Source organism: Bufo bufo, chromosome 11 (genome assembly GCF_905171765.1).
Source record: "Bufo bufo chromosome 11, aBufBuf1.1, whole genome shotgun sequence".
NCBI lineage: Eukaryota > Metazoa > Chordata > Amphibia > Anura > Bufonidae > Bufo > Bufo bufo.
The window spans coordinates 23,512,508-23,524,202 of record NC_053399.1 but is presented as its reverse complement, the minus strand read 5'-3'; the positions used below and the strand labels follow the sequence as shown (position 1 = coordinate 23,524,202).

The 11,695-nt window shown below is 44.7% G+C and overlaps 1 long non-coding RNA gene across 1 annotated transcript in view; it reads right to left on the bottom strand.

Annotated features, from left to right (window-relative positions):
- Positions 1–2,787: 2,787 nt before the first annotated feature.
- The window catches only part of LOC120981392, a 643,721-nt gene continuing 634,813 nt past the window's right edge, over positions 2,788–11,695 (bottom strand). Inside the window, exon 3 of the long non-coding RNA XR_005774705.1 lies at positions 2,788–2,875. This is a non-coding gene — a long non-coding RNA (uncharacterized LOC120981392). The remainder of the gene's footprint in view (positions 2,876–11,695) is intronic.

Genomic DNA, 11,695 nt, shown 5'->3' with positions numbered 1-11,695 from the left:
CCAGTTCTACTTTACACCAGTTTGATAAATCTCCCCCTTAGTCATGAGTCAAAGGGCAATTGCAGGATTGTGACATTGACACCGAAATCCCACAATTCTGTTGCATCCCAGCCGGACAATTTGTGTAATTTTGTATTTATCAACCTTCTACAGAACAACAACTCCCAGCGTGTCCTTCAGCGAATATCTTTCTAGATTTCATATACCCAACTAAATATTGCTATAAGCAAACCAGACTTTGGCTGTCTAGCCCTTTGAGCAGGCCTTTCTGAATCAGAGACCCTGTCATCCATCTCCCCTAGCCTTCCTATTAGTCGATGGGATACAGAAATCAGAGGCGATACAATAGCCATCCATCATGGGTTAAGAATAAGGCACCAAACAGCTCCATTGTAAAGCTAGGACATGGGCTTCTATGTGTGAGGCAACGAGATCAAACTTGGACAATATCTTTAAAGTTGGTTTATGTTCCTCTGGTGGGAAGTTTAAGGAGCTTTTGGGATCACCTCTTTCCTTGTGTGTAGAAGCTGTGCCGCTCTTGTCCCTGCCTGGTGTTACAGCTCAGCTACATTCAGAATAGTCCAACCTGCAATACCAAGCCTAGTCCGGTGGCAAAAGTGGCGCTGTTGTTGACAAGAAAAATATGCCTTTTTTTTTCTGATCTCAAACCATCCCATTTAGCAAAATCAGTATATCTAAATATCATCAATAGTGGCACATAGGAAGTTGTTTTTTCTTATCCAATGGATTCAACTCTCTATCTTAGGTTTCCTTGGCTAAGCAGGCCATTGGCTAGAAAAACTGGAATATGACCACCAGATGTATGAAGATACAGTGTAGTCCACATAGCTGATGATTGTCCATGTAGTACCACCAACATGGTTCTCGTGCAGTGTAACGTTAGAGGTTGTGTTCCACTAAATCATGGCTGCTTTCTTCTGGAAACCGTCCCACTTTAAAGGTGTTGTCCATACCGTTAACTAGGTATGAGCAATTGATTCATCTCATCAACAAAAGTTTTTCACCTGTGAGGGTCTGTCCTTGCCGGTGAAGAAGCTCCCCCCTGACACTTGATTGACAGGGCCAGACATCTCGCCCACCCCTGACAATCTCACACCTGGAGTAGCATGCTAGCAAGCGACTGAGCGACCGGTGAAGGACCTGGGAACGTTCAGAACGGCAGCATCAGGTGATTGGTAAGGCGAGTATGGCTTCTTTTTATAATTCTTGATTGACTGGACAACCCATTTAATGTGTAATATTCCGAGGCAATGGCCCTATAAGATGCAAGAATTGTGGTCTTCTTAATGGTCATATTCCGCACTCTATCAAGCGTTAAAGCCGCGGTGCACGCGGCTTAACGTCTTCATTGTGAATTAAACGGCGTAACATGCCAAGTCTATGTGCGGAGCACTTAGTACCCAGTCTCTCAGTCTTCTGCTTCAGGGTACAATCTTGGCTTCTATACGCCCGTAAGAGAAGTATTTATAGATTAGTCATTGAAATATTTCCTTCCATTGTTAGATTCAATTACTTTTACCAATTCCCTCTCTCTAAATGTTTTTTTTCCCTGAAGCATTAATTGGGATTTAATTGCAGCTATTCTCTGTAATTTTTAGGGATGTTAGAACAGTATAATTATGTACGGAGGGTTGGCATTGTGTTGTGTTTTTTACGCTTCTGCCGTGGATGGTTGCCAGTAAACATGACTTAACACGGGCTTGTTTCCAATCACCAGGCACCGAGCTACAGTCCGCATTACTGAGCACACTGCCATAATTGTGCTTTCTATCTATCGCTACCACGCAGTGCAATGGTCACCCAAGTCCTACTGTACAATGCCTATTCACGGGGCACATGGCGCAATATTGTGCCCCAGAATACGCGGCGTTGTCAGGCCAATGTTTTCCGTTATCTTTAATACTTTGCTGCTTTTGTCGGGGAACAATACACCATTGCACATATTGTTAGGATGTTCAGCCTGTAGATGAGTCATTGTGTCAGCGCAGAACAAGAACTCTCATTCTACGTTTAGAAATCCTGCTCAGAATATAGATGAGGGCGGTCTTCTTATCAGCACGCGCCGGGAAATGACCTGTTTATTGTATACGACCATTGGGGACCCAAAGATCAAAATGGGTCCCCATTATTCGGCTGCCTTTGATCACCCAGGACAGAAGGTCTTAGGCCCCTTTCACACGAACGAGTTTTCCGCGGCGCGGGTGCAATGCGTAACGTGAACGCATAGCACCCGCACTGAATCCTGACCCATTCATTTCAATGGGTCTGTGTACATGAGCATTTTTTTATATTTTTTTTTTTTATGCATCAGTTCTGCGTTGCGTGAAAAACGCAGCATGCTCTATATAATGAGTTTTTCACGCAGCCCTGGCCCCATAGAAGTGAATGGGTTTTCAGTGAAAAACGGAAGCAAGTGCGGATGCAATGCGTTTTTCACTGATGGTTGCTAAGAGATGACGCTTGTAAACCTTCAGTTTTTTTTATCACGCGCGGAAAAAGCTGAACGCAATTGCAGACAAAACTGACTGAACTTGCTTGCAAAATGGTGCGAGTTTCAGTGAACGCATCCAGAGCCGATCCGTCACGCTCGTGTGAAAGAGGCCTTAGGGTACAATCACACAACATGTAAAAAGGTAAAAATAGCAAATCGTTTTTTTTTTGTTTTTTTTAAGAGGTTTTTTTTTATTATTATTATTTTTTTAACTGATGACCTATCCTCTGGACAGATCATCAGTATCTGATAGGTCAGGGTCTATCACCCAGGATCCCCACCGATCAGCTGTTTCAGAAGACAAGGCACTCGCAGTAGCGTTGCAGCCTTCTCTTATCTTTGCCTAGGCCATGTGATGTCACGCTGATGTCACGCTGATCTCTCACATGGTCTAGGCGCAGCTCAGCCCCACAGAAGTGAATCAGGATGGGCTGCAATACCAAGCACGGCCACTATACAATATACAGCGCTGTGCTTGGTGAGCTTGTAGAAGTCTGGTGCCTTCTCAAACAGCTGATAAGTGGGGGTCCCCAGGTGTCAGACCCCCACCGATCACATACTGATATTCTAGACCTATCAGTTAAAAAATCTTGGGGGAAAAAAAAAAACCTTTAACGGTTGTTTTTAAAAAAACGGCCATTCAAAATTTTGCTTTTCAGTTGTATAGGAGCCGACGGACCGTGAAAATGGCCAAAATAGGACATGTCCTAGACGGCCATTATTCACGGGCCATTTAAAAAACTGGCTGTATGTATAGAAGCATAGACTTTAATGGTTCTGAAAACGGCAGTCACACGGGTTGGTTTCCTTTACCTTTGGGAAAATCTTCAACACCTATAGAAGACAGGAGTTCTGCAAAAGTTATCGCCTCCAGTCTCCTCTCTTCGAGGACCACGTCATTTGCCGCTATATTATGTGTATCCTTGCATATGACATGAAAATGCTTCTGTGCAGAATTATATCAAAGTGTAAGGGGGAAAGTCTCTTTAAGATGTCTCAACATTGTGAAAATAAATGTAAAAAAAAAAGCCATCCTCTCCTCTCCAAACATCCTCTGTTTGGCCGCTTTCAGACGAGCGTATTGAGATCCGTCAGTATTCTGGCTCCGGATCCTGATGATATACCATCAGTATTGCTTCAGGATTTCTATGCGTATTTCTTCCTACCTTCATTATTTATGCACTGCACACATTACATTTGGAAACAAATCTGCACAAAAATCGGACATGCTGCGGATTTCAAATACTGACGGAAATTATACGCCCATGTGAATAGCTCTATTCATTAGCAGATTCCGGAACATAGAATCCGGACTATATACGCATTGCAAATACGCTCGTCTGAAAGCGGCTTTTATCTAATTATGAGGTAGCCTGGTCTCCCACTTTGCTGGTGGTCCAACGATGACATGTTGACACAGGCATGTCACCAGGCTGCTATGGTCACATATCCCTCTGTCAGAACGTAAAGAATGACAGGAGACCAGCGGTGGATCGGAGAGGTGAGCATGTCATATTTTTTCAATTTGCACCATACTGGGACATTTTAAAGATATTTTGTTCTCCCCGGACAGTCCCTTTAAATATGATTATTAGATTTGCTTGTAGTCATATATTTACACTGGAAGAGTCATCGTCATGAGCTCATATGGGCTAATACCATCCCATCAAAGTCAGGCGTGTCCACTGGAGACAGGCTTTCAACTTCCAGACTGTCCCTCGTTAACGCGTTGTGGGGTAAGAAGGATCGAGCATGCTGGATTCTTTGTTGCCAAGGTCTATGCAAAAAGTGTCTGGGAGTCCCTTGTCTTCCTTCCTCCAAGCCATGGTAGCCAGTGGCCGCACCCCCCACTTCATCTTAACATTTGCTTCTGAAATTAAACTACTTAGTCTATGGGGTGACTGTTTTATACACTGTCCATGGCTAGAATTTACATGATTCCATTCTTAGAATAACTTGAATGAAATCACGTTACCATTTTATGTCTCCAGCTCGTTTGCAGACCTAGGTGTCTCCATGGTTACCGACTACAAACAAACCCTGTGTAGTCTGATCCTGCAGTCATTCTTCTGATTGTCCCCTAGTTCTAGCTACACTAAAGCCTCTGTGAGGGCCGGATAGGATGCGGGTGCGTCGCTGGAAAATGCACGAGTGCAAAGCGTTTTAATGCATTTTGCACGCTCGTGAGAAAAATCGGCATGTTTGGTATCCAGACCCAAACCCGGACTTCTTCACAGAAGATTTTATTATTTTCCCTTATAACATACAGAATGCTAAGTAAATTAGGATGGAGGGGTTAAAAAACAAAAATGTCAAAAATTTGACTCACCTCATCCACTTGTTCGCGCAGCCCGGCTTCTTATCTTTCTTCTTCTTTGAGGACCTTGGAGAAAAGGACCTTTGACATCACTGCGCTCATCACATGGTCCATCACCATGGTTATGGACCATGTGATGAGCGCAGTGATGTCACCAAAGGTCCTTTTCTCCCAAGTCCTCAAAGAAGAGAAGCCGGGCTGCGCGAATAAGTGGATGAGGTGAGTCAAATTTTTTTTTTTTTTTTTTTTAACCCCTCCATCCCTAATTTACTTAGAATTCTGTATTAAGAATGCTATTATTTTCCCTTATAACCATGTTATAAGGGAAAATAATAAAGATCGGGTCCCCATCCCGATCGTCTCCTAGCAACCATGTGTGAAAATCGCACCGCATCCGCACTTGCTTGCGGATGCTTGCGATTTTCACGTAGCCCCATTCACTTCTATGGGGCCTGCGTTGCGTGAAAAACGCACAATATAGAGCATGCTGCGATTTTCACGCAACGCACAAGTGATGCGTGAAAATCACCGCTCATGTGCACAGCCCCATAGAAATGAATGGGTCCGTATTCAGTGCGGGTGAAATGCGTTCACCTCATGCATCGCATCCGCGCGGAATACTCGCCCGTGTGAAAGAGGTCTAACACAGAGTTTGTTTGTAGTCTGCAACCATAGGGAAGCAGAAGGGCTGTATACCCAAAACTGTAAAATCTTATGGCTGAATTTTCGGATATTATCTTTTAGTCCTTTTCGTGTCCATATACCATAACAATAATTACCACCATTCGGAGCTGTGTACTATGATCTACCATTGTTATACATTGCTTCACATATATCAGTTGTGCCCGGCCGGTTGTTTTATGCCAGGAGCTGGACACAACCGATATATGTGTACTGCATTTCAGTGCACAGATCCAGTTTCTATTCTCTATGCATCGGACAGAAAAACGGATTCTGCAGCGATTTTTCTATCCGGCTTCACAACTGAGTCATCATATATGAGAGTGATCCCATAAAAAAAACTATGGGATCCGTTCTGGCTTCACTTCCAATCTGGCGTTTTCTGCTTCATGTGTCAAAGGGCCTTAATGTATATCGGCTCTTATATATTTTTGGCCTTTTATAACGACTGAAATGCAACTTGAAGTTCCCTATCCCAATGCAAAATCATTTACTATTCATACTGTATGTCTTCTCATGGGGCAAAGGAACCCTTGGACCACCTAGGCCCCCCCCCACCCATCTCCCTTGATGAGTGTTGCATTATATGTGGGATCATATGATGTCCTAATCGAATTCCTTTCATATATACTGTGGGAAGCTTTGGGTCCCATTAACCTGCACTACATTTGCTATTTTCATCATTCATCCATTTGTATATTAGAGACTTTTACTGAAAAATGTTTTACTTTTTTTTATTTAAGAGGTCTCTACAAGTTAAAATAATGCAATTTATCTGCTAACCTAATTCCTCCCTGAGTCCTGAGAGCTTTTAATGCGGCCTCGTCAATACCGCTGTACTCTGCGATACCACATGCATTTATCAGGAGGAATGACATCAGGGTTTGGATATTGCTACAGATTGGTACGAATCCAAATGTGCAATGCATTTGTCAGGTGACTCCCCCAAAGGACTGGTGAACAGAGCAGAAGCTTCCACTAAAGGAAAGACTGCAATAGAAAAAGAATGATGGCCGTTTTTAGGAATTTTCTGTATCCCAGCTGCTGCAGAACCTCATTGTACACTCCTTGAGAGCTGCAGAACCTCATACTACACTGCAGCTTCAGTGTACTATGATCTTCAGCCTCTGCAGGAGCTTATGATGCACACCTCTGCTACTACAGGACCTCTTGATGCATGCCTGAGCGGCTGCAGGACCTCTTGATGCACGCCTGAGCAGCTGCAGGACCTCTTGATGCATGCCTGAGCAGCTGCAAGACCTCTTGATGCACGCCTGAGCAGCTGCAGGACCTCTTGATGCACGCCTGAGCAGCTGCAGGACCTCTTGATGCATTCCTGAGCAGCTGCAGGACCTCTTGATGCACGCCTGAGCAGCTGCAGGACCTCTTGATGCATGCCTGAGCAGCTGCAGGACCTCTTGATGCATTCCTGAGCAGCTGCAGGACCTCTTGATGCATGCCTGAGCAGCTGCAGGACCTCTTGATGCATGCCTGAGCAGCTGCAGGACCTCTTGATGCACGCCTGAGCAGCTGCAGGACCTCTTGATGCACGCCTGAGCAGCTGCAAGACCTCTTGATGCACGCCTGAGCAGCTGCAGGACCTCTTGATGCATGCCTGAGCAGCTGCAGGACCTCTTGATGCATGCCTGAGCAGCTGCAGGACCTCTTGATGCATGCCTGAGCAGCTGCAGGACCTCTTGATGCATGCCTGAGCAGCTGCAGGACCTCTTGATGCATGCCTGAGCAGCTGCAGGACCTCTTGATGCATGCCTGAGCAGCTGCAGGACCTCTTGATGCATGCCTGAGCAGCTGCAGGACCTCTTGATGCATGCCTGAGCAGCTGCAGGACCTCTTGATGCACGCCTAAGCGGCTGCAGGACCTCTTGATGCACGCCTGAGCGGCTGCAGGACCTCTTGATGCACGCCTGAGCGGCTGCAGGACCTCTTGATGCACGCCTGAGCGGCTGCAGGACCTCTTGATGCACGCCTGAGCGGCTGCAGGACCTCTTGATGCACAGCTCTGCCACTGCATGACCTCTTGATGCATGCCTGAGCAGCTGCAGGACCCTTTTGATGCACGCCTGAGCAGCTGCAGGACCTCTTGATGCACAGCTCTGCCACTGCATGACCTCTTGATGCACGCCTGAGCAGCTGCAGGACCTCTTGGTGCATGCCTGAGCGGCTGCAGGACCTCTTAATGCCCAGCTCGCCTACAGCAGGACCTTACGATACATTCCAGCTAAGAATATCACTTAGCCGTTGGGTCTAAAATTCTGCGCCAATTATTTCCATAATAACCTTTATGTTATGTGTGTTACTGTCTATATTAGTTTCTAAGCAATGAATAAAAAAATGCACATCTCCCACCATGTCCTACACCAGCATACAGAAAAGTATCAGAGCTAAGTGGTCACTAGAAGCAGGCATGTGGCTTATATATTCCGTCAGCAAAACTCTGAATGCTTTTCTTTTTTTTGTGGACTGTATGCGGAACCATTCATTTCAATGGGTCAAAAAAACAAAACGGAAGTTACTTTGTGAGCATTCCATTTCCGTATGTCCATATGTCAGTTCCGCAAAAAAAATAGAACATGTCCTATTATTGTCCGCAATACAGACAAGGATAGTGCTGTTCTATTAGGGGCCAGCTGTTCCGTTCCGCAAAATACGGAATGTACACGGACGTCAGCCGTATTTTTTGCAGATCCGTTTTTTTGTGGACCGCAAAATACATATGGTGACGTGCATGAGCCCTTATACTGAATTTTATAGAAGCCTAAGTTAACTGAACAACAGTAATACAAACAGCAGCATGACTGCTTTTACTTGGGATGTAATAGATACATAATTTTGCATTACATGGTCAGGTTTCCTGGATTGGATCATAAAAGGAGACAAAGCCTAAGGCCCCTTTCACACGGGCGAATATTCCGCGCGGATGCGATGCGTGAGTTGAACGCATTGCACCTGCAATGAATACCGACCCATTCATTTCTATGGGGCCGTTCACATGAGCGGTGATTTTCACGTATCACTTGTGCATTGCGTGAAAATCGCAGCATGTTCTATATTCTGCGTTTTTCACGCAACGCAGGCCCCATAGAAGTGAATGCTGCTTTTTTAACCCCTCCAGCGCTATTGTACTATGCATTCTGTATTCAGAATGCGATTATCTTCCCTTATAACCATGTTATAAGGGAAAATAATACAATATACAGAACACCGATCCCAAGCCCGAACTTCTGTGAAGAAGTTCGGATTTGGGTACCAAACATGCGCGATTTTTCTCACGCGAGTGCAAAACGCATTACAATGTTTTGCACTCTCGCAGAAAAATCGCGCATGTTCCCGCAACGCCCGTGTGAAACCAGCCTAAAGGGCAGGCATATTGTCTCCAGTTTTTTTTTTTATATTCATTCCTGGTTTTGGCTTTCAAAACTACATCAGGAAACCTGAACGTATGGGTCCTGTCCTGACACTCTGATCCCCTGTGGGTCACCTAAATCGGATATAAATCACCCTAGGGTGCTATACTAATCAAAGTTCTGTTTAGATGACCCACAGAACATTCAGGTGTCCTGACCATAAGGGCTTATGCACACGGCCGTTCCGTGCATTGGGGGCCGCAATTTGCGGTCCCCAATGCACAGGAATCATCCGTGCGAATTCCGCAGACTGATCCAGACCCATTCAACTTGATCCATCGGCACCGCAAAAAAGTAGAACATGTTCTATTTTTTTTTTTTTGCGGTGCGGAGGCACGGAGAGAAACTCCACGGAAGCACGTGCCTCCGTTCCGGACCTATTCAAGTGAATAGATCTGCATCCGTGATGCGGTGCAAAAACAGCCGGGGCCACAATACGGGCAAGGCCTGCACACTGAGCCCTAATTCTGAAGCCAAAATGTATCTGCATTATGACCATGCAAAAGCAGCTTTGCCTAGTTACCCAGATAGGAATAACCTTGTCATATATCAGATCTTCTGCGCCCATTAATTTCAATGGAGCTATTACCATACACATCCATGGACAGGTGCAGCCATGTTTCTCTAAGGCTCCATTCACACGTCCGTGGTGTGTTGCGGACCCGCAAATTGCGGAACGGATGCGGACCCATTTGCGGACGTGTGAATGGAGCCTAATCCTGGACAGCTCTTCCTACAAGGCTTCAGTCTTCCATGAACTTGTGCTACTTTGCTCCTCTAACCACTCCACCATCTTCATCACTGTCTTAAGATGCGGACGTCTCGGCAAAGTTATCGCTCCAGGTGTAGGCGGCGTAAACTGTTTGTTGCCCGTTATCGTCCCCGTTCAGCTTGCTTCGCACAACTCTCAGTGCAGATTAATTTCTTCGACAAATACAATTAACAAAATATATGTGATCCCTTTATCTTGTCTCTTTAAACAAGAATTGACATGAGAATCCGACCCAGGAGAGAATTAACATCTTGCTTAATTCCCCGCTGAGAAGAAGCTCCCATCGTGCTGAGACGTTGGGGCATCTTGAGTCGTGTTATCTCCTGGAAGTGTCTAAAATAAAGTGAAACATTAACTTCCACACTGCTATTAGACCAGATAAAGCTGTTTTGTTTCTTGTTTGGCGTGAAAGTGATCCCTGCGCATTAATGCAAGTCTCTCAATAAATCTGTTATCTCTGAGCCTCAGGAGTCTCCATCACTGATAACCAGACAGTCATTACTTCAAGGAATCACTGTCCCTGCAGATGCTCTTTAAAGGCTCAGGAGGCCCTGAAAAGACTCCAGTGGTGAACTCTTTGTTTTGTTTTTTGCTCCGTCTTCATAAACTTGCTGCTCAGATAATGCAGGGCTGGGTCCTGTCCAATGGGCTGTATTCAGAATAATTGAGTTCACACAAGTCAATGCACTCAGACTATGAGCCAAGGCGGAGATGTCCATGAAAGCGTCTTAAGAAGGTCCAAGGAACTGATCGATTTTCACACCGCGATTGTCTTTAATGATCACAAAATTGTTTGCATCGTTGGCGATAATTCTGTTCTGAGGCAGTCGCGTACACAATGACCATCCAAAAGTGCACTGAAAATGGTTTTTATTGAAGGGTGAAACAGCAAGTATACATAATAGATTATGGAACAGAATTTCTGGTAAAAAGTTGCTGTATATGGGTGGTGTATGACACAATTATATGGCGATATTTAGGTTGTTGGGTACTGTATGGTATTATTAGGGTACTGTATGGTATTATTAGGGTACCTGCACATGGGTGTGTATTTGCAAACAGAATTTCCATGCTGATTTCTCTGCATTTCTTCCCCAAAATCTGCATGTGTTGCTTGCGGATGTTGATGTGTTTTTTTTTGTTTTTTTCCCAATCTCACTCAATGTACTGCAAAGGGTGAAATCTGCACAAACAATTGACCTGCTGCGGATTTCAAAATTTCAGCTGCCGCACAGAAAAAATACATAAAGTGTATGTGGGATTTAGAAAATTTCATTCAATTTGCTGGTACTGTATTATTTCTGCACACAAAAAAAACATCTGACATAATTGGTATCGTGTTTGGTTACCCTTAGGACAGATTCAATGCTATTTTACATGCATTTTTGGTGTGTGTGTTTTTTTTTTTTTTTTTTTTTTAGATGTTAGCTGTAAGTCTATGAATTATGAAATGCAGTACAAACATGGCCTTTTTTTTTTTTTTTTTAACATGGACACACCCTGGCCTTGCTGGGGCTCCTGCCTAGTATCAGGTGGGTGCCCTTGATGTTAGGTCGATGGGTGATGGCAGATGTAACGGCCACTGAATGTATGGTGGTGTCAATGACCAGGCCTGTTTGGTTACTAGATACAGTCTCTTAAAATAAATTTGAAAAAATAATTTACTGAGGATGATAGGAGTTGCAGTACATATAGCAGAAATATGCACAGTTTTGGGGTTTTTCACAGAGTAGGCTTTTTCCAAGCAGTCATGTATAGGAAATGGTAATGATTGTAGTAATGGTTATATCAAAGGCTGTCCGTGACGTTCCGCATATTGCGGAACGCACACGGACGCCTTCTGTGTCTTGCGGACTGCAAAACACACAACGGTCTTGTGCATGAGGCCTAACTCTGCAATTCCCAGCCTGTGGGGTGAAAAATCTTAGATCCAGATGGTCAATGTGTCCCAAAGTGTGGCGAGTGCCAGAGGCAATTGACTCTCTCCA